At 42.5% G+C, this 22381-nt stretch overlaps 1 long non-coding RNA gene across 1 annotated transcript; it reads right to left on the bottom strand.

Moving 5' to 3' along the window:
* Positions 1-1325: 1325 nt before the first annotated feature.
* Positions 1326-20496, bottom strand: LOC122657461. Its single transcript, XR_006332311.1, has 2 exons — positions 20448-20496; positions 1326-1387 (listed from the first exon to the last, which is right to left on the bottom strand). It is a non-coding gene; the product is annotated as an uncharacterized LOC122657461 (long non-coding RNA).
* Positions 20497-22381: the final 1885 nt, after the last annotated feature.

Here is a 22381-nt window from a genome sequence, read left to right as displayed (position 1 = left end):
ACATGTCTATAGATTTTGTTGCACAAAAAATCCGCAATTAAAAAATGTAGCTATAAATTTTGGGACGCAAAATTGTGTAGCTAAAATTTGCAACTATAGATTTGTTGCGGAAAAATCCACAACTAAAAGTCTGCAATTAGATATTGACTACGAAAAAATCCACAATTAAAATCCGCAGCAATAGATTTACTACGAAAAAATCCACAGTTAAATATCCGTAGCTAAAAAATATGCAGCTATAAATTTGTTGCTAAAAAATCCACAACTAAAAATCCGCAGCTATAGAGTACCCTTTTCCTGCGGTAGGATAACCGCAACTACAGACTTAGCGACGGCACTTGTACCTGCAGATAAAAAACCGCAGGTAATCTATAGTTATAGGCTATTGCTACGGATTTTTGGGCCTATTACTGCGGAAAAAAATGCAGTTATAAGCCCTTTTTGTTATAGTGAATGTGGCAATCAAATGATATATGCACTGAGAATCTATTCCAACACTACTTAGTAACTTGGGTGTTTGGTGCAAGCCCTACATGTCATTCAAGCCAATTGTAGTGGAGGGACATTTTGAGTTCAATACTTGAAAACATATGGCAAGTAAAATCAAAGTGAAATTGAAATTGTGCATGTATTTAAAGGTTCTACCAAGGTTCCGAGCTGAGACCAGGGATTCTAGTCTTTTTTTTTTTTAGAGGTTGACCAAGTGCCACCTGTCTGTCAAAACGACCGACCCCGGACGTACCCACCCTTGTGGGGAACCGGGTAAACAAAAGCCGCGATTAGAATAAAGGGGGTTCACTTGGATTGTAGTTAATTTACCTTTCCAGAGGTGTTGGTTCGAGTCCAACTGGGGGCATGGCCTTGGTCATATAGACATCTCGACGATCTTGCTTGGACCATATTTTATACCTCATTTTAACGTATTATTTACTGTCATTTTATTCCAAGAACAGTGCTACTCGGGTATTTTTTGTCATTTTTCAGGTTTAGGGGCATTTTGGTCAAAATGGAGAATACATGTCTAATTGGACCGCCAAACGCCAAATAATAAACCAACTTCGACTAACATCAATAACTCTTTTAAAATCAAAACAAAGTTGACTTGTTAATAATGGAGAGGAAGGAAGATGGGAAAGATAGAAGAATAACTAAAAAAAAAACTTGTAAATTCCTTGTACATGCAAAGCTGGTTTCCATCTTCTTCACTTGGCAAGGTTGAGGAATTTGTCCTACTTTTAGTTCTCTGCCTTCTTCAACAGCTCTGCATCTTCCTTTTTCTATTTGATTTTAACAATGGAACAGTTATTTCCCATCTTTTCTTTTTAAGAAAATGTTACTTTTCTTGCTTGCATCCACATGTGCATTTTTCAATATTTTTGTTGAGCTTCTGCAAGAGAGGGCGAAAAGTTAAGATATATTATTGAATAATTCACTCTCAAGGTGCCAATAATAATAACCAAATGATTGAGTCTCCAGATGTTTAAGGGTTTATCCAATAATCCATGTAATAGGTGAAGTTCTAACGTCACAACAACAAAATAAAGAATTAGGCAAAATATAAAGAAAAAAAATGGGGTGGGAAAATTTTAAATGTAATGGATAAATTTAAGTTATCCGGAGGACAGAAGAACTATCATCATATTCCCTTTTTTTTGTTTTTTTTTGTTTTATTTGTTTTTTTTAATTGTGTGGGTGTATGGAAACTTTTTTTTTTTTTTTTGCCAAAAGGTCATGTATATTAAGAAAAAAAAATAAAGTACAAAAGGAGCTGGTCGAGCTGGTAATCAACAAAAATCGAGTAGAAGCAAACTCCACCTACGACAAAGCCATCAGACGGGAAAGCAACTAAATGAACCAAACAAAATAAAGAAACAAAACTAGAACAGATTAAGACAATCTGAATCTAGGCCTTCTCTGAGCATTCACCCTCAGCTCCTCCTCCACATGATCAGGCCGTGAAAGAATCGGAGTTGAGACTTCAAACTGAGCGGCTGACTTTGCAAGGAAATAAAGCATTGTTTAACATTCCTTAATATACTATGTCCTATTGTAATGTGATACAAGGGATTCTCTTATTGAAACCCTACAAGGGGTCAAATAATTTGTAACTTTACTTTTTTTGCTCTTTTAGCTAGTATAAAACTCCATTTGGGAGGCTAGCTGCATTTGGGTGCCTAGAATTTGCAGATTAAGGAAGGAGTAGTGGGGCGTTCGGTGGAAATGAAACTTGAGTTTTCCTATAGTTGTTTGGTTGCTCGAGAAACTATATCTAATGTTGCAACAAATAACTTTATTATTGTATTTGGTTCTCTAGAAAATGACAAAAAAAAAAAAAGAAAAGATAAAAATTTGGAAAGGGGAAGGTTGGTAGGAGGTAACAACCTTCATCATCTTCGCTCCTAAAATTTATATTTTTTAATAGGACCCAGTTTTTATGCATGGCCGTGTACGTATAAGGTTGTGCCTTTCAACCGTTGCATGGTGGCGGACAAAAATATAATAACTTATTTCCCTCTCTCCCCATCCAATAGTTGAAGGCTAGATCGAGTACATAAATCGGCCATGCATAAAACCTTTTGCCTTTTTAATATGAAATCTAGAGGAAAAAAGAAAAGAGAAAAGAGAAAATAATATAAAGGAATATATACAAAAAATCTGTGGGTGAATATTTTCTACTTCTAGAAACATATAAATATAAGATTGTGTATAAGGGAGAGAGGGAGCGTGGTGTGGCGGCGGCTAGGGTTTTTTCTAGGGTTTGTCATGCAAGCAGCGGTTCCCATCATGCGACGGTGGCCTTGGATGCATCAGAGGCACCTGTGATCAATGGAGGGGTCAAGGATGGAGTTCCTGCTGGGGAGGAGGATCTAGGTTCGGCTGGGGTTTCCTTACAGCGATCGTTTGCAGCGGTAGTTGGAGCTCAGATTCCCATTGTGGAGAATCTCCCCCAGCCAGTGAGGGATGGCAGTATGATTTGCATCAAGATTCCCCAGTCAGCCTATGAGGAGCAGATGGATCGGCTTAGGTTTTTGTTGATTGGAAGGTTAAATTTCAGGTATCTCTCGATGAACGATGTGCGTAGATTCACACGGGATTCTTGGGCCCTTGAAGGGACTGTGGAGTTGAAAACCCTTGGAATAGGATTTGTGCTTTTCAAGTTTGATCATAAAGCAGATATGACAAAGATCTGGAGACGGGGTCCTTTTCGCATTGAAGGGCAATTGTTAAGGTCCCATCGATGGAGCCCTTATTTTAATGTGGAAACTCAGCAGATGACCCATCGGCTAACCTGGATCCAGCTACTGGGACTGCCGCAGGAATACTGGCATGATGAGATCTTGTTCTCAATCGCTAATGCAGTGGGGCGACCGGTAGCCATTGATAGGAAGACAAAGGACTCGTTCTACGGCCACTTTGCTAGGGTTTGTGTGGACGAGGATGAAACCCTGCCTAGGGTTACAGAGGTATTGGTGGAGCTGGAACAGCCGGGTAGTGCTGAGTTATTCCTCTTCAAACAGCCTGTTGTGTTCAAGGATCCGCCGTCACGGTGTGGGGAATGTAGGAAATTTGGCAATAAATCGGATCATGCCCCAACAATGTGCATGAGCCATGAGAGGAGCCCACGATCCCGGGTGTAGTTTATGTCGATGATCATGAAAAGCCACACCATGGGCTATGGAGAAGGAAAAGGAAGGCGGCTTCTCCCCCAATCCATGTCGTGGGGAGTGGGGCCACATGATCAGGAGAGGAGTGCATGGGGGTGGAAGTTTCATAGGTGCAGATGGTTCAAGAGGGCTCTGTGGGTGCTTTGGAAGTGGTGCTACACCAAGGGGTTGTTATTGAAACCCAGCCTGTTCATACAGATTTGGGGGGTTCTGTTGAAGTAGTGTTGGAGTGTCCTAGTAGTAAGGACCTTATGGAGAAGTCTAAGGAGGTGGATGAAGTGGAGCAGCAGGATCAAGGGGATGCAGTTTTATCGTTGAAAGGCCAGGGGAGTGGGCATGATCCATCGGCTTCGGTGACGGCCTTTGATGAGGTCAGGCAGGTGGATGCGGTTTTAGCTGGTACTTTTACACCAATAACGAGCAAAAATGCTGGAAAGCAGCCAACAAAGGCTTGGAATCAACCACGCAGAGCTGCAACGGAAGCCACAAAAACATTGGTTTTAAAATAAAGGTAATCTTTTGGAATTTGTGTGGAATTCTCAACAGCCGAACAAAGGCTGCTTTAAGAATTCTAGTCAAAACTCATGCACCTGATGTGTTATGTATAGCTGAGCCAATGATTGGTCCAAAAAAGTTCCCAAAGTTATTTTTTAAGCATATGGGGTTCTCGGTTGAGTGTATACACAATGAAAGAGAAGGAAAGAACCCGAACCTGTGGATCACTTGGAGGAACTGCATTTAAAAGCCTATGGTTATTAGCTCCTCTAACCAACAAATTACAGTGTTCTTATAGGTGGGAGGGGTGAAAGTTTTTCTCTCGTCGGTTCATGCTAGTAGCTTCCGTGCACGGAGGAGAGATTTGTGGTCAGACCTGTCGAGTCAACCTTTTTTGGTAATGCCCTGGTTAGTGATTGGAGATTTTAATGCTACCCTTCTAGCTGCAGAGAAACGGGGTCATGGTGCGTTTAACAATGGCTCTGCAATGGAGTTTGCTGCTTTTTTAGATGCCTCCTCTCTTATCCAGCTGCCTTCAAAAGGAAATAAGTTCACTTGGAGCAATAATAGGAAGCGAGGGAATGCGACAGCCTTCTTGGATAGAAGTTTTTGTACTGCAGCGTGGTTAGATGTGTTCAGTGATACTTTCCAGCGTGTCCTGCCTCGTTCAGTTTCTGCTCACTCCTCCATAGTGGTATCTTCGGAAGTGGTGCCTAAGCCAAAGAACTGCCCTTTTGGAATGCAACGTTTTTGGCTGGAGCATAATGATTTTACTTTGGTTGTTGAGAGGTCATGGGCCGAGTATGTTTCGGGTTCCCCTTTCTTTGTGGTGGTTCAAAAGCTTAAGCGGGTAAAGGGGGTACTAAGAGCCTGGTCTAGGTCAGCGTTTCCCAATGTGAATGTGGAGGTGGACCGATCTAGAGTTGCTTTAGAAGATGCACAGGAAGTTTTGGAGACAGTGGGAAGCTCGGAGTTCTTAGTCCAGTGTGAAGAACAGGTAAAGAAGGATTATGTCTCAGCTATTACCCTTCAGGAGAAGTACTGGGCGGAGAAATCTAAAGTCAGGTACCTCTCATGTGGTGATCGTAATACAAAATTTTTCCACCTTGCTACAAAAATCAGACTGTTAAAGGGCCTTATTAGAATGTTGAAGAAGCCAGATGGCACTATTCTCACTGAAAACACTCAGATTGGTAGTTTTGTTACAGAATTCTATGAGGCGTTTCACAAGCGAGGTCCCTCTGTGGCCCGACCTGAGATTCTATCGTCCATTCCCCCTGTCATTTCAAAAGAAGACAATGCTTTCCTTACTGCAGTCACTGGCAGAGAAGAGATAAAGGCGGCAGTTTTTTATTTGGATCCAGATAATGCCCCTGGGCTTGATGGATTCCCTGGGGCTTTTTTTAGACACTGTTGGAAGATCATCGAAAGGGATGTGTGTAGAGCTATTATGAGTTTTTTCCGTGAGGGCATTATCACGAAGGGGCTGAATAATAATTTCATCACCTTAATCCCTAAAGTGGAAGAAGCTGTTACCCTGGACAAGTTCCGTCCTATTTGTCTGAGGAATATTTTGTATAAGTTGATACCAAAAATCTTGGCTACTCGATTGTCGGGGTTCCTGTCTAAGCTGATCTCTGAGGAGCAAGGGGCATTCCAGAAAGGGATGGTGATCTTTTCCATTATTTGTGCTGCGTTTGAGCTGACAAATATGTAGCATGTTAAATCTTATGGGGGAGGAATGGGCCTCAAACTGGACATCCAAAAAGCTTATGACACAATGGAGTGGGACTTTATGTTTGATGTCATGAGGAAGTTCGGGTTTTGTGCATCATGGGTAAACATGATACATCAGCTCCTTTCTTCAGCTAAGCTCTCTATCTTGTTGAATGGAGGACCTGTGGGATTTTTTGGTGTTGAGAGGGGACTCAGGCAAGGAGATCCGTTGGCACCTCTTCTATTTATTATTGCAAAGGAAGCTTTATGCAGGGGGTTCACAAAATTAAAGGAAGAAAAGAAGATTTTTCCACTCCAAGGGCCACGTGGGGTAGTGGTTCCCACCCATTTACTTTTTACTGATGATGTTTTCCAATTTGTTAAAGCAGGTACTCGCTCTGTTCGATGCCTGAAGGATTTCTTGGAAGAATATCATGAGTACTCGGGGCAGAGTATAAACATTCATAAGAGAAAAATGTTCTTGTGTAATGTAAGTACTGTTAGAAGGGCGAAGATAAAGGACATTGTCGGATTCCCTGAGGGTAATTTTCCTACCAGATATCTAGGGATCGACATTTTTAAAGGAAGGGTCAAGAAGGATGCTATCTCGACATTGATGGACAAATTCAAAGCCAGATTGGCGGGATGGAAAGGAAAGCTAATTTCTTTGGCAGGGAGAGTCCAACTGGTCAGGTCAGTGATGTCTAGCATGCCAATTCATACCTTCTCAGTTTATTGGTGGCCTATCTCTTTAATTTCTTTAATGGAAAGATGGGTTCATAATTTTAGTTGGCGCGGAGATCCAGATGTTTCTAAAGGAATTACAGTGAAATGGGAGTGGGTGTGTAAGCCTTGCGAAGAAGGGGGTCTGAGCATCAGGAAATTAAGGGAGGTTAATAAGGCTGAGAATTCCCTTATTAGTACCTTCCTTCGAGCAAGATTCACTTCTAAGGGCAGAATTAAACACCAGATCAATTCTTCTTCTTCGATTTGGCTTGGCATCAAGAAGATGTGGGACTTTGTCTCGGATCATGAAGCTTGGGTTGTGGGGGATGGCTCAGCTATAGATTTCTGGCACGATCGTTGGCTTAATGGAGATATTGTTGCCGAACACCCTGGGTTTCAAGCTTGGGAGAATTGGTTAAAGACCTTTCACACACCACTGGCTAGCTTCATCTGAAACTCAAAGTGGAATTTCCCTGTGGTAGACACCCCAGTGCCTCAACAGATTATCAATCTAGCCTCCTCCATACCTCTTCCATCAGTCAAGGCTAAGGACACAAGATTTTGGACCCTATCCAAACAAGGTGAATTCACAGTTAAATCGGAGTGGGAGGGCCTTAGAAGAGATGAAAATCAGATAGCCTGGCATTCAGTGGTATGGGCACCTTACTTGCATCCTCGACATTCAATGTTTGGCTGGCGGATGATGCAGCAGAAATTTCCAACTGATGAGCTGGTTGCCCAGAAGGGCATCCCATTGGCCTCATGCTGTAACTTATGCTTGAAAGCTACTGATTCTCAAAGACACATTTTCCTTGAATGTTCTTTTTCTTTGAAATTGTGGCAGGGGTTTCGCTCCTTGTTTCAAAGAGCATGGCCAGCGAAGGATTCCATGCATGATTTGTTCATTTGGTGGAAGGAGAAAGCAGGTACTAGTGTTCTACCCAAGGTTTGGCTTACGAGCTTCATCTTCGTTCCTTTGGATATATGGAGTGAACGAAATATGAGGCGGTATGAAGGGAGCTGCAATAGGTCTGCCTCAGTCTGACGGCTACTAATATCAGACCTCAGGGATGCCTCAACACTAATGAAGTGCTCCATCAAGTCTATGCAGGATCTGGTTCTAGCTCGTGATATCGGTTTTTCCTTTCCAAATGCCCAGGCCAGAAGGATCATGGAAGTTCAGTGGAGAAAACCTGAAGAAAACTAGACGAAGCTAAACATTGATGGTTGCTCAATAGGGAATCCGGGAAATTCTAGTGCAGTAGGGATCTTACAAAACTGCCAGGGACATCCTAAGGGAAGCTTTGCTCAGTTCCTGGGGGTGTCTACAAATTTTACTGCTGAGTTCTCGGCTTTTTTCCTTGGAGTTAAAATGGCCAAGAAAAAAGGAATACAGAGGCTGTGGATAGAGTGCGATGCAAAAGTAGTTGTTACATCAATAAGAAACAGTAAAATACCTTGGTTGTTCAAACAATCATGGCTGGAAGTTGCAGGATACCTTAAAGACATTATGTGGAATATTACACATAGTTACAGGGAAGCAAATACTATAGCAGATCTTCTAGCCAAAAGGTGCGCCTCTTCAAATGTCTCTCAACGATGGGAGGAAGCCCCAAGCTATGCAAGAATTGAGATAGAGTGGGATATCCTGGAAAGGAGTAGGTTTCGGTTCTCATAATAGATCAACTGAGGGACTAGGGTCTTTCCAATGGTTCCTAATTTTATGTTTGGTATTGATGGTTGATGGCCATAGGTGAGAGGCTTTGATTTTGCCCTGACTCTTCACGTTGGGGACCTCTCCAATCTTGTATTATGTACTCTTTTATTAGTTAATATACACTTTGCTGACCTTTAGCAAAAAAAATATATAAGAAAATTTTGAGGATGAATATTTTCTACTTCTAGAAACAAATGAACGAAAAATTAATCTTCCATCTTCCATTTCTTTACAAAAATAGTTTAATATTCCATCAAAGTACTCATTTTTCTGATTTTCTACATGAAAATATTGTACTGTTCAAGAAAACCAAACCCGTCTTTAGGGCTTGAAACCATCAAGCTACATTACAGTGTAATTCAATTAATAGCATGTAATAAGGCATAGCTTCATCAAAATATAGAGTAAATAAAAAAAATAAAAAAACAGGAGGGTTTCTAACACTGGCATAGTAAGAAGGAATCTGCATACTATAACAATGAGGGGTTGGAAAATGGTATCATTCATATGGAGCCTTCGTAGAACTCATATAATCAAAATAAGAGAGTAAATGTCAATGTAGACCTAGGGATGTAAACGAATTGTATTCGGCTCAGATAGTGCTATATCCGCATCTGCATCTTGTTAGCTTTCGGACGGATTCAGATAGTGCTAAACGAATATGGACACGGATACGGATCGGATATTTTATCTGTTTACATGTAAATATAGCTTTTCGGATAGCTATAGCCTATCCGTATCCGCATCCGTTTAGCTTTCGGATGGATTCAGATAGTGCTAAACAGATACAGACACGGATTCGGAAACGGATTTCGGCTATTCATTTACACCCCTATGTAGACCCCACTGTTTATTATGTGAGAAGAGTATAAAAAAAAAATATTTATATAAAGGCGGCGCATGCTTCCTTTCCAATAAAATAAACTTTAGTTTTTCATGTGTCTAGAAAATTAAAGTAAAGCACAAATTGATTTCGTGTGTGAATTTTACTGATCCTAATGACTTCATGTTTTTATTTTCTCACACCTTACAAATGAATTAATTTTTAACGAACCTGCACTTGGCCCTAGAGGCATTTGATATGTTGCACTGCCAAATCCAACATGTTTGCCATATTTGTTTGCTGCAATGACATTCAAATTTAGATAGGTTTCTTGGACATAATACCATTTGTAGGTTAATGTGTGTGTGTGTGCATGTGTGTGTGTGAGTGTGTGTGTGTGTGTGTGTGTGTGTGTGTGTGTGTGTGTGTGTGTGTGTGTGTGTGTGAGAGAGAGAGAGAGAGAGAGAGAGAGAGAGAGAGAGAGATATTAGGGTTATTTATAGGTTAATGAAAGATAGAGAGAGAGGGAGAGAGAGAGAGAGAGAGAGAGAGAGAGATTAGGGTTATTTGTAGGTTAATGAAAGAGAGAGAGATTAGGGTTATTTATAAGTTAATGAAAGAGAGAGAGATTACGGTTTTTTTTTTTTTGGTTCGAAGAGATTACGGTTATTTATAGGTTAATAAGATACAGAGAGATAGAGAGATTAGGGTTATTTATATGTTAATGAGAGAGGGAGAGATTAGGAAATATGCGGTGGGTGCTCCAATAGGGAAGTTCCCTACTAGGGGGACTGTGTCAGCCTTTTTTTTTTTGCCAAAGGGGGAGAGATTAGTTGGTGTTGCCAGCAATGCCAAAGGGGGAGATTGTTGAGTTTGGGCAATGTTTGAAGGGTATATGTTGTCATTCTTGGCAACAGGACAGTAGTGTTATTGTTTGGAAGGTGCTTGAAATGTTGAAAATGTGTTTGGAATGGTTGCACATGTTTCTTGTATGATTTTGATGTGTTTTGATGCCCAAGGGCATTTTGGTTAATGTGGTGGCTTAGACAGTGGCATTGGTTTGGATGATGTGGCCAAATATTTAGGCCACATGGCCTTTTGAAGTAGTGGCAAGGCCACCTGGGCAGCAAGGGCTCGTGCTTGGGCAGCACAAGACCACGCGCATGGGCGTCACGAGGCACACGTGGTCGGGCATCAATAAGGCCACCAAGGGCCATAATTGTCGGAGCAGCAGTAAGGGGCATGGCCCCCATGCGCATTGGGCGGTATGCCCGAAGAGGTCCCTGCGAGCACGACTGGCTATGTCGGGTTGTTGGCTGGCTCGCAAGGCATTTCCATGCCTCAATCAATTTTCTAAGGTTTTCAGTTACAGAATGCTTTGGACCATTTTTCCTGTAAAAAGCTCTTTAATGTAATTTTTAAAAGTCAAAAGACCCTAAAAGAAATGTTTAAAAGTCATAGGGATGTTGGAATAAATATCAAAAAATGATGGAAGGGCCTGGTGGTAATTTTAAAAAGTTTGTATTTGGTCCATAGTGATGTTTGGGGTCCATCTCATGTTATTACTTCTGTTCAAGTACATAAATATTTTTGTAGTTTTTGTTGATGACAATACCAATTTTATATAGTTTTATCCTCTCTTACATAAGTTTGATGTTTTTTCTATCTTTCTCACTTTTCAATCTTTGGTTGAACGCTAATTCTCATGAAAAATTAAAGCTGTTTAAATAGATTGGAGAGGGGAATATCGGTGAAACCGGTCTTTCACTCCCCGCTCATGCCTCTGTCCCTATGTATTATTGGAATTATGCCTTTGACAGTGCTGTCTATTTAATTAACAGAATGCCCTCCAAAGTTTCAAATAGAGTGACCCCCTTTCAACTTCTTACACCTAGGACCCTGACTATTCCTTCTTACGTATTTTTGGGTGCCTTTGCTATCTTTATCTTTGACCCTATAATCATCACAAAATGCAGTTTTGATCAACTCCATGTGTTTTCTTGAGTTATAGTCCTACTCATGTTGGTTATCATTGACTGGATCTTTCCACCAATCGAATATATATACCACGACATGTTCGGTTTAATTGAGAGTGCTTTCCCTTTTGCTAATAAAAATCGTGGTGCTTCCCCTCCTTCAGTGCAACCATCCCCAACCCCGTGGGGTTCCATCCCCACTCGTGTGACACCCTTACCAGTGCCAGTTGCTGCTATACCAGCACCACACACCCCACCCTCACCGATGCCAACTCCCCAAAATCCTAACCCATCGTCCCCTATTTCTATCTCTCCTCCTTGTCACACCAAGCCCTTATCTGACCTGTATAATACCCTTCCTCCTATTAACCCTCCTATACCTTCCCCACCCATACCATCCTCATCAGTCCAGTCTTCCATAGCCCAACCCTTAACCAACTCATCTCCTGCAAGATCACATCCCATACGTTTAAGATCACATCCCCATGCTCTATCCACTGTTAAACCCCCATATGATGAGCGTACCAGCTACTCTCAAGCCCATAAAAAATACCCTGAATGACGCAAAGCTATGTCCAATGTGTTCAATGCTCTTCTAAAAAATGGCACTTGGTCCTTGGTTCCCCCTTCTCCCGGCATGAATCTGGTTGGCTGCAAGTGGGTTTACAAAATTAAAAGGAAAGCTGATGGGACATTGGAACGTTATTAAGCAAGGTTGGTCGCCAAGGGGTTACATCAACAGGAAGGCCAAAAAGATCCTGTCCAGCACCCTGCCTGGGCTGCTTGTGCAGTGCCAGACAGAGTGAGGCATGAAAAGACCGCCTCACCCTTGCTCAGGCAAGGCGCTCGGGTAGGGGTGAGGCGGTCTTTTCATGCCTTACTCTGTCCGACGCTGCATGTGCAGCCCGGGCAGAGTGCTGGATAGGTGCCAAGTCCACAGGAAGGGCTGGACTACTCTAAAACATTTAGCCCGGTTATAAAGCCCACCACTATTTGCACTATTTTGACTATTGCAGTTTTCCAAGGGTGGCATATGCGTCAACTTGATGTGCATTTAATATAATGCCTTTCTTCACGACATTCTCAATGAAATAGTTTATATGGCTTAACCTCAAGGCTTTGAGGATCTCACTAAGCCCAAACATGTGTGCAAGCTTCACCGGTCTTTATATGGCCTTAAATAGGCGCCTCGTGCTTGTTTCACAGGCTGTCCCAATATTTACTACAAAAGGGATTTACTGCTTTTAGAACCGATCCGTCTCTTTTTCTCTACAGATCGGGTTCCACCATTGCTTATATGTTGGTGTATATTGATGACATCATCGTTACAAGCAACTCTCCAGCTCAGGTGACTTCCCTACTGCAGCAATCGGCCACTAAGTTCTCCATCAAAGATCTTGGTCCTTTGCATTTTTTTCTTGGGATTGAAGCTCTTCCTCAGTACAATGGGTTATTACTCTCCCAGTCCCGTTATATAGATGATTTGCTACAACACTCTGGTATGCTTGACTATAAGCCCATCATGACACCAATGTCCACCACATCCTCCACATCTGACTCAGGGGGTGCTCTTATGGATGATACCAAACGATATAGGTTTATTGTTGGTGCTCTACAATATGTCACCTTGACCCTACCGGATGTGGCTTTTGAAGTCTATCCATCAAGGATACCAAGTCTATCATGACACTATGTCTCATAGGAAGACAACCAATCAAGGATGAGCCCTGCTACTCAGGGACTCTAACAACTACGAAGACTACCCACCATCAACCGAGACTCTCCACACTGCCACACCCCACTCTAAAAGGGAAGGTACTGTACCCATCTAAGGCATCTTGAATACTATTATTCATGTGTTTGCTCAGGAGATCTGACTTTGGCATCGGAGGGTCCTAGGCCGGAATCACACCGGTTCTCCTTTGTCACCCCCTGATCCTTTTACAGGTTACGGCACTCGAAGGACCGCCTGATGATTTGTTGACGAAACAGATTGGCACTGTTTATGGGAATGATGCTAGCCATCGTACCTACTAGCTTGTTCTCATAATCATACCATGGCACCACATGGCAAGAAGACCGTTCCCTCTACCAACAATGCTGCAAGGGAGGGGAACCGATCACCTCCTCTAGGGAGCTCACATTGCAAAGCCACTGACCATGTCTCTCAGGAGAGGGGGGTTCCGGAGAACCAACTGGTTGGGGTAGTCAACCTCAACCCTAAATTAGCCATTGAAGCCCCCGTGGGGCCAGCACTTGATCCTAATGCACCAGCGACTGTGGGTCAGATCAATGACTTGCAATGACAGATCCTCCACGAACAACAACTCTTCTGCGACTACCTGAGGCAGCTTACAACATCACACCATCGTAGGAGAGATCCTCGACAGGAGTAGAGCCCTAGGAGGTCACCTCCCAGGGGTAATAGGTCTGAAAGGTACACCAGGCAACGAGGGGAGCCTTCCCAACCTCCCAGGAGAACAGTGGACCTTCCAGTGCGATCGGACCGTGGGAGAACACCATCACATTGATCCGTGGTACCCAACCCAGAAGGGTCAATCAGGAGACCGATGTTCCAAAGTTGACTAGGAGGAAGTCATACACCAAGGTGAAGCTAGACCTATCGAGAACAAAGCCCCTCACGTTCACGTCAAGGTTCATCACGACGTGACCCTTCACCATTTCGCCAACATTCAAGGCGGGAGGGGACTTCGAGGAGAGGACATGAACGACGTCCTAATAAACGTCTTGCCAGGCGTGAGGGATGGACACGGGATGAAGAGCTCGATAAGAGACTCTGAGATCTGGATGAGAAGCTGGAAGGGTTGAAGAAACAGACCAAGGGCGAAACACACTCAATACCCGGGCAATGCCCATTCTCAACAGAGATCATGTCAGCCACACTCCCCTCCAGGTTTAGGTTACCCACCTTCGAACTCTATAATGGTACCATGGACCCTAATGACCACATCAACTATTTCAATAGTATGATGACACTGTGGTGGATCGGACGTGGTCTCCTGCCGAGCATTCCCTGCATCCCTCAAGGGTGTAGCTACTTCCTGATTCTCCAGACTACTTCACGGTTGATAAGTTCGTTCCTAGAACTGTGCGAGCAATTCGTTACCCACTTCCAGAGCAGCGTCAAACAGAAGAAGACCACTATCAATCTACTGAACGTGGTACAGAACCCTGGGGAGTCCCTCAGAGCGTATATCAACAGATTCACCAAGGAGTCCTTGGAGGTCCGAGATTTTGATGACCAGACCCATCATGCAGCCTTGGCTAGGGGCATCCGAGACCTAGACTTGATCAAAGACCTAGCACGTCATGAGACCAGGACCATGAAGGAGCTTCTGGAGCGGTGTAATGAGTTTGCCAACATGGCCGAAGTACTACAAGCTAGGAAGAAGATGATCGAGGCCAAGCCATAAGACAACAAGAGGTCAGCGCCAGATGACCGTAAAGAAAGTAAGAGATCGAGGATTGAACGTCGACAGGAGAAGGATGACCGCCCATCTGAAAGAACTGACCGTCATCCAGAGAGGAGTAAGAGAGCAAGCAATCCTGAGTTCACACCACTGAACACTACTAGGTCTCAGATCCTCATGCAGATTCAAGACCGTCACCTATGGAGAAGTAAAAGGAAGGTGGCTTCTCCCCCAATCCATGTCGTGAGGAGTGGGGCCATAGGAACAGGAGAGGAGTGCATGGGGGTGGAAGTTTCATAGGTGCAGATGGTTTAAGAGGGCTCTGTGGGTGCTTTGGAAGTGGTGCAACACCAAGGGGTTGTTATTGAAACCCAGCCTGTTCATACAGATTTGGGGGGTTCTATTGAAGTAGTGTTGGAGTGTCTTGGTAGTAAGGACCTTATGGAGTAGTCTAAGGAGGTGGATGAAGTGGGGCAGTAGGATCAAGGGAATGCAGTTTTATCTTTGAAAGGCTAGGGGAGTGGGCACGATCCGTCGGCTTCGATGACGGCCTTTGATGAGGTCAGGCACGTGGATGTGGTTTTAGCTAGTACTTTTACACCAGTAACAAGCAGAAATGCTGGAAAGCAGCCAACGAAGGCATGGAATCAACCACGCAGAGCTGCAACGGAAGCCACGAAAACATTGGTTTTAAAATGAAGGTAATCTTTTGGAATTTGCGTGGAATTCTCAACAGCCGAACAAAGGCTGCTTTAAGAATTCTAGTCAAAACTCATGCACCTGATGTGTTATGTATAGCTGAGCCAATGATTGGTCCAAAAAAGTTCCCAAAGTTATTTTTTAAGCATATGGGGTTCTCGGTTGAGTGTATACACAATGAAAGAGAAGGAAAGAACCCGAACCTGTGGATCACTTGGAGGAACTGCATTCAAAAGCTTGTGGTTATTAGCTCCTCTGACCAACAAATTACAATGTTCTTACAGGTGGGAGGGGTGAAAGTTTTTCTCTCGTCGGTTTATGCTAGTAGCTTCCGTGCACGGAGGAGAGATTTGTGGTCAGACCTGTCGAGTCAACCTTTTTTGGTAATGCCCTGGTTAGTGATCGGTGATTTTAATGCTACCCTTCTAGCTGCAGAGAAACGGGGTCATGGTGCGTTTAACAATGGCTCTGCAATGGAGTTTGCTGCTTTTTTAGATGCCTCCTCTCTTATCCAGCTGCCTTCAAAAGGAAATAAGTTCACTTGGAGCAATAATAGGAAGCGAGGGAATGCGATAGCCTTCTTGGACAGAAGTTTTTGTACTGCAGCGTGGTTAGATGTGTTCAGTGATACTTTCCAACGTGTCCTGCCTCGTTCAGTTTCTGCTCACTCCTCCATAGTGGTATCTTCGGAAGTGGTGCCTAAGCCAAAGAACTGCCCTTTTGGAATGCAACGTTTTTGGCTGGAGCATAATGATTTTACTTCGGTTGTTGAGAGGTCATGGGCCGAGTATGTTTCAGGTTCCCCTTTCTTTGTGGTGGTTCAGAAGCTTAAGCGGGTAAAGGGGGTACTAAGAGCCTGGTCTAGGTCAGCGTTTCCCAATGTGAATGTGGAGGTGGACCGATCTAGAGTTGCTTTAGAAGATGTACAGGAAGTTTTGGAGATAGTGGGAAGTTTGGAGTTCTTAGTCCAGTGTGAAGAACAGGCAAAGAAGGATTATGTCTCAGGTATTACCCTTCAGGAGAAGTACTGGGCGGAGAAATCTAAAGTCAGGTACCTCTCATATGGTGACAGTAATACAAATTTTTTCCACCTTGCTACAAAAATCAGACGATCAAAGAGCCTTATTAGAATGTTGAAGAAGCCAGATGGAACTATTCTCACTGAAAACACTCAGATTGGTAGTTTTGTTACAGAATTCTATGAGGAGTTTCACAAGCGAGGTCCCTCTGTGGCCCGACCTGAGATTCTATCATCCATTCCCCCTGTGATTTTAGAAGAAGACAATGCTTTCCTTACTGCAGTCACTAGCAGAGAAGAGATAAAGGCGGCGGTTTTTGATTTGGATCCGGATAGTGCCCCTGGGCCTGATGGATTCCCTGGGGCTTTTTTTAGACACTACTGGAAGATCATCGAAAGGGATGTGTGTAGAGCTATTATGAGTTTTTTCCGTGAGGGCATTATCACGAAGGGGGTGAATAATAATTTCATCACTTTAATCCCTAAAGTGGAAGAAGCTATTACCCTGGACAAGTTCCGTCCTATTTGTCTGGGGAATATTTTGTATAAGTTGATACCAAAAATCTTGGCTACTCGGTTGTCGGGGTTCTTGTCTAAGCTAATCTCTGAGGAGCAAGGGGCATTCCAGAAAGGGAAGGTGATCTTTTCCATTATTTGTACTGCGTCTCAGCTGACAAATATGTTGCATGTTAAATCTTATGGGGGAGGAATGGGCCTCAAACAGGACATCCAAAAAGCTTATGACACAATGGAGTGGGACTTTATGTTTGATGTCATGAGGAAGTTCGGGTTTTGTGCATCGTGGGTAAACATGATCCATCAGCTCCTTTCTTCATCTAAGCTCTCTATCTTGTTGAATGGAGGACCTGTGGGATTTTTCGGTGTTGAGAGGGGACTCAGGCAAGGAGATCCATTTGCACCTCTTCTATTTATTATTGTAGAGGAAGCTTTATGCAGGGGGTTCACAAAATTAAAGGAAGAAAAGAAGATTTCACCGCTCCAAGGGCCGCGTGGGGTAGTGGTTCCCACCCATTTACTTTTTGCTGATGATGTTTTCCTATTTGTTAAAGCAGGTACTCGCTCTGTTCGATGCCTGAAAGATTTCTTGGAAGAATATCATGAGTGCTCGGAGCAGAGTATAAACATTCATAAGAGAAAAATGTTCTTGTGTAATGTAAGTACTGTTAGAAGGGCGAAGATAAAGGACATTGTCGGATTCCCTGAGGGCTATTTTCCTACCAGATATCTAGGGATCGACATTTTTAAAGGAAGGGTCAAGAAGGATGCTATCTCGACATTGATGGATAAATTCAAAGCCAGATTGGCGGGATGGAAAGGAAACCTAATTTCTTTGGCAAGGAGAGTCCAACTGGTCAGGTCAGTGATGTCTAGCATGCCAATTCATACCTTCTCAGTTTATTGGTGACCTACCTCTTTAATTTCTTTAATGGTGAGATGGGTTTGAAATTTTATTTGGTGCGGAGATCCAGATGTTTCTAAAGGAATTACAGTGAAATGGGAGTGGGTGTGTAAGCCTTGCGAAGAAGGGGGTCTGGGCATCAGGAAATTAAGGGAGGTTAATAAGGCTAAGAATTCCATTATTAGTACCTTCCTTCGAGCAAGATTCACTTCTAAGGGCAGAATTAAACACCAGATCAATTCTTCTTCTTCGATTTGGCTTGGGATCAAGAAGATGTGGGACTTTGTCTCGGATCATGAAGCTTGGGTTGTGGGGGATGGCTCGGCTAGAGATTTCTAGCACGATCGTTGGCTAAATGGAGATATTGTTGCAGAACTACCTGGGTTCCAAGCTTGGGAGAATTGGTTAAAGACTTTTCACACACCACTGGCTAGCTTCATCTCAAACTCAAAGTGGAACTTCCCTGTGGTAGACACCCTAGTGCTTCAATAGATTATCAATCTAGCCTCCTCCATACTTCTTCCATCAGTCAAGGCTAAGGCCACAAGATTTTGGACCCTATCCAAACAAGGTGAATTCACAGTTAAATCGGCGTGGGAGGGCCTTAGAAGAGCTGAAAATCAGATAGCCTGGCATTCAGTGGTATGGGCACCTTACTTGCAACCTCGACATTCAATGTTTGGCTGGCGGATGATGCAGCAGAAATTGCCAACTAATGAGCTGGTTGCCCAGTAGGGCGTCCCATTGGCCTCATGCTGCAACTTATGCTTGAAAGCTACTAATTGTCAAAGACACATTTTCCTTGAATGTTCTTTTTCTTTGAAATTGTGGCAGGGGTTTCTCTCCTTGTTTCAAAGAGCATGGCTAGTGAAGGATTCCATGCATGATTTGTTCATTTGGAGGAAGGAGAAAGCAGGTACTAGTGTTCTACCCAAGGTGTGGCTTACGGGCTTCATCTTCATTCCTTTGCATATATGGAGTGAACGAAATAGGAGGCGGTATGAAGGGAGCTGCAATAGGTCTGCCTTAGTCTTATGGCTACTAATATCAGACCTCAGGGATGCCTCAACACTAATGAAGTGCTCCATCAAGTCTATACAGGATCTGGTTCTAGCTCGTGATATTGGTGTTTCCTTTCCAAATGCCCAGGACAGAAGGATCATGGAAGTTCAGTGGAGAAAACCTGAAGAAAACTGGACGAAGCTAAACATTGATTGTTGCTCAATAGGGAATCCGGGAAATTCTAGTGCAGCAAGAATCTTACAAAACTGCCAGGGACATCCTAAGGGAAGCTTTGCTCACTTCCTGGAGGTGTCTACAAATTTTACTGCTGAGTTCTCGGCTTTTTTCCTTGGAGTTAAAATGGCCAAGGAGAAAGGAATACAGAGGTTGTGGATAGAGTGCGATTCAAAAGCGGTTGTTACATCAATAAGAAACAGTAAAATACCTTGGTTGTTCAAACAATCATGGTTGGAAGTTGCAAGATACCTTAAAGACATTATGTGGAATATTACACATAGTTACAGGAAAGCAAATACTATAGCAGATCTTCTAGCCAAAAGGTGCGCCTCTTCAAATGTCTCTCAACGATGGGAGGCAGCCCCAAGCTATGCAAGAATTGAGATAGAGTTGGATATCCCGGAAAGGAGCAGGTTTCAGTTCTCATAATAGATCAACTGAGGGACTAGGGTGTTTCCAATGGTTCCTAATTTTATGTTTGGTATTGATGGTTGATGGCCATAGGTGAGAGGCTTTGATTTTGCCCTGACTCTTCACGTTGGGGACCTCTCCAATCTTGTATTATGTACTCTTTTATTAGTTAATATACACTTTGCTGACCTTTAGCAAAAAAAATATATAATAAAATTTTGAGGTTGAATATTTTCTACTTCTAGAAACCAATGAGCGAAAAATTAATCTTCCATCTTCCATTTCTTTATAAAAATAGTTTAATATTCCATCAAAGTACTCATTTTTCTGATTATCTACATGGAAATATTGTACTGTTCAAGAAAACAAAACCCATCTTTAGGGCTTGAAACCATCAAGCTACATTACAGTGTAATTCAATTAATAGCATGTAATAAGGCATAGCTTCATCAAAATATAGAGTAAATAAAAACAATAAAAAAAGAGGAGGGTTTCTAACAATGGCATAGTAAGAAGGAATCTGCATACTATAACAATGAGGGGTTGGAAAATGGTATCATTCATATGGTGCCTTCGTAGAACTCATATAATCAAAATAAGAGAGTAAATGTCAATGTAGACCTAGGGATGTAAACGAATTGTATTCGGCTCAGATAGTGCTATATCCGCATCTGCATCCGGTTAGCTTCCGGACGGATTCAGATAGTGCTAAACAGATATGGACACGGATACGGATCGGATATTTTATCTATTTACATGTAAATATAGTTTTTCGGATGGCTATAGCCTATTCGTATCCGCATCCGTTTAGCTTTCGGATGGATTCAGATAGTGCTGAACGGATACGGACACGGATTCGGAAACGGATTTCGGCTATTCATTTACACCCCTATGTAGACCCCACTGTTTATTATGTGAGAAGAGTATAAAAAAAAATATCTATATAAAGGCGGCGCATGCTTCCTTTCCAATAAAATAAACTTTAGTTTTTCATGTGTCCAGAAAATTAAAGTAAAGCACAAATTGATTTTGTGTGTGAATTTTACTGATCCTAATGACTTCATGTTTTCATTTTTCTCACACCTTACAAATGAATTAATTTTTAACGAACCTGCACTTGGCCCTGGAGGCATTTGATATGTTGCACTGCCAAATCCAACATGTTTGCCATATTTGTTTGCTGCAATGACATTCAAATTTAGATAGTTTTCTTAGACATAATACCATTTATAGGTTGATGTGTGTGTGTGTGTGTGTGAGAAAGAGAGAGAGAGAGAGAGAGAGAGAGAGAGAGAGAGAGAGAGAGAGATATTAGGGTTATTTATAGGTTAATGAAAGAGGGAGAGATTAGGGTTATTTATAGGTTAATGAAAGAGAGAGAGAGAGAGAGAGATTAGGGTTATTTGTAGGTTAATGAAAGAGAGAGAGATCAGGGTTATTTATAAGTTAATGAAAGAGAGAGAGATTACGGTTATTTTTTTTTTTGGTACGAAGAGATTACGGTTATTTATAGGTTAATAAGATAGAGAGAGATAGAGAGATTAGGGTTATTTATATGTTGATGAGAGAGGGAGAGATTAGGAAATATGCGGTGGGTTCTCCAATAGGGAAGTTCCCTACTGGGGGGAGTGTGTCAGCCTTTGGTATTGTTGCCAAAGGGGGAGAGAGCAGTTGGTGTTGCCAACATTGCCAAAGGGGGAGATTGTTGAGTTTTGGCAATGTTTGAAGGGTATATGTTGTCATTCTTGGCAACAGTACAGTAGTGTTAGTGTTTGGAAGGTGCTTGAAATGTTGAAAATGTGTTTGGAATGGTTGCACATGTTTCTTGTATGATTTTGATGTGTTTTGATGCCCAAGGGCATTTTGGTTAATGTGGTGGCTTAGACGGTAGCATTGGTTTGGATGATGTGGCCAAATATTTAGGCCACATGGCCTTTTGAAGTAGTGGCAAGGCCACCTGGGCAGCAAGGGCTTGTGCTTGGGCAGCACAAGACGACGAGCATGGGCGTCACGAGGCACACGTGGTTGGGCATCAATAAGGCCACCAAGGGCCATAACTGTCGTAGCAGCAGTAAGGGGCATGGCCCCCACGCGCATTGGGCGGTATGCCCGAAGAGGTCCTTGCGAGCACGACTGGCTATGTCAGGTTGTTGGTTGGCTCGCAAGGCATTTCCATGCCTCAATCAATTTTCTAAGGTTTTCAGTTACAGAATGCTTTGAACCATTTTTCCTGTAAAAAGCCCTTTAATGTAATTTTTAAAAGTCAGAAAACCCTAAAAGAAATGTTTAAAATTCATAGGGATGTTGGAATAAATATCAAAAAATGATGGAAGTGCCTGGTGGTAATTTTAAAAAGTTTGGATTTGGTCCATAGTGATGTTTGGGGTCCGCCTCATGTTATTACTTCTGTTCAAGTACATAAATATTTTTGTAGTTTTTGTTGATGACAATACCAATTTTATATTGTTTTATCCTCTCTTAAATAAGTTTGATGTTTTTTCTATCATTCTCACTTTTCGATCTTTGGTTGAACGCTAATTCTCATGAAAAATTAAAGCTGTTGAAACAGATTGGGGAGGGGAATATCGGTCCTTAACTCAATTTTTTCAACGACTTGGTATTTCTCATCGTGTCTCTTGTCCACATACTCATGAACAACAAGGTTTTGTGCAAAGGAGACACCACCATATCGTTGAAACCGGTCTTTCACTCCCCGCTCATGCCTCTGTCCCTATGTATTATTGGAATTATGCCTTTGACAGTGCTGTCTATTTAATTAACAGAATGCCTTCCAAAGTTTCAAATAGAGTGACCCCCTTTCAACTTCTTACACCTAGGACCCTGACTATTCCTTCTTACGTATTTTTGGGTGCCTTTGCTATCCTTGTCTTTGACCCTATAATCATCACAAAATGCATTTTTGATCAACTCCATGTGTTTTCTTGAGTTATAGTCCTACTCATGTTGGTTATCGTTGTCTGGATCTTTCTACCAATCGAATATATATACCACGACATGTTCGGTTCAATTGAGAGTGCTTTCCCT

The sequence above is a fragment of the Telopea speciosissima genome, chromosome 4 (genome assembly GCF_018873765.1).
Source record: "Telopea speciosissima isolate NSW1024214 ecotype Mountain lineage chromosome 4, Tspe_v1, whole genome shotgun sequence".
Classification (NCBI taxonomy): domain Eukaryota; kingdom Viridiplantae; phylum Streptophyta; class Magnoliopsida; order Proteales; family Proteaceae; genus Telopea; species Telopea speciosissima.
This window is presented reverse-complemented; position numbering and strand designations above follow the sequence as displayed.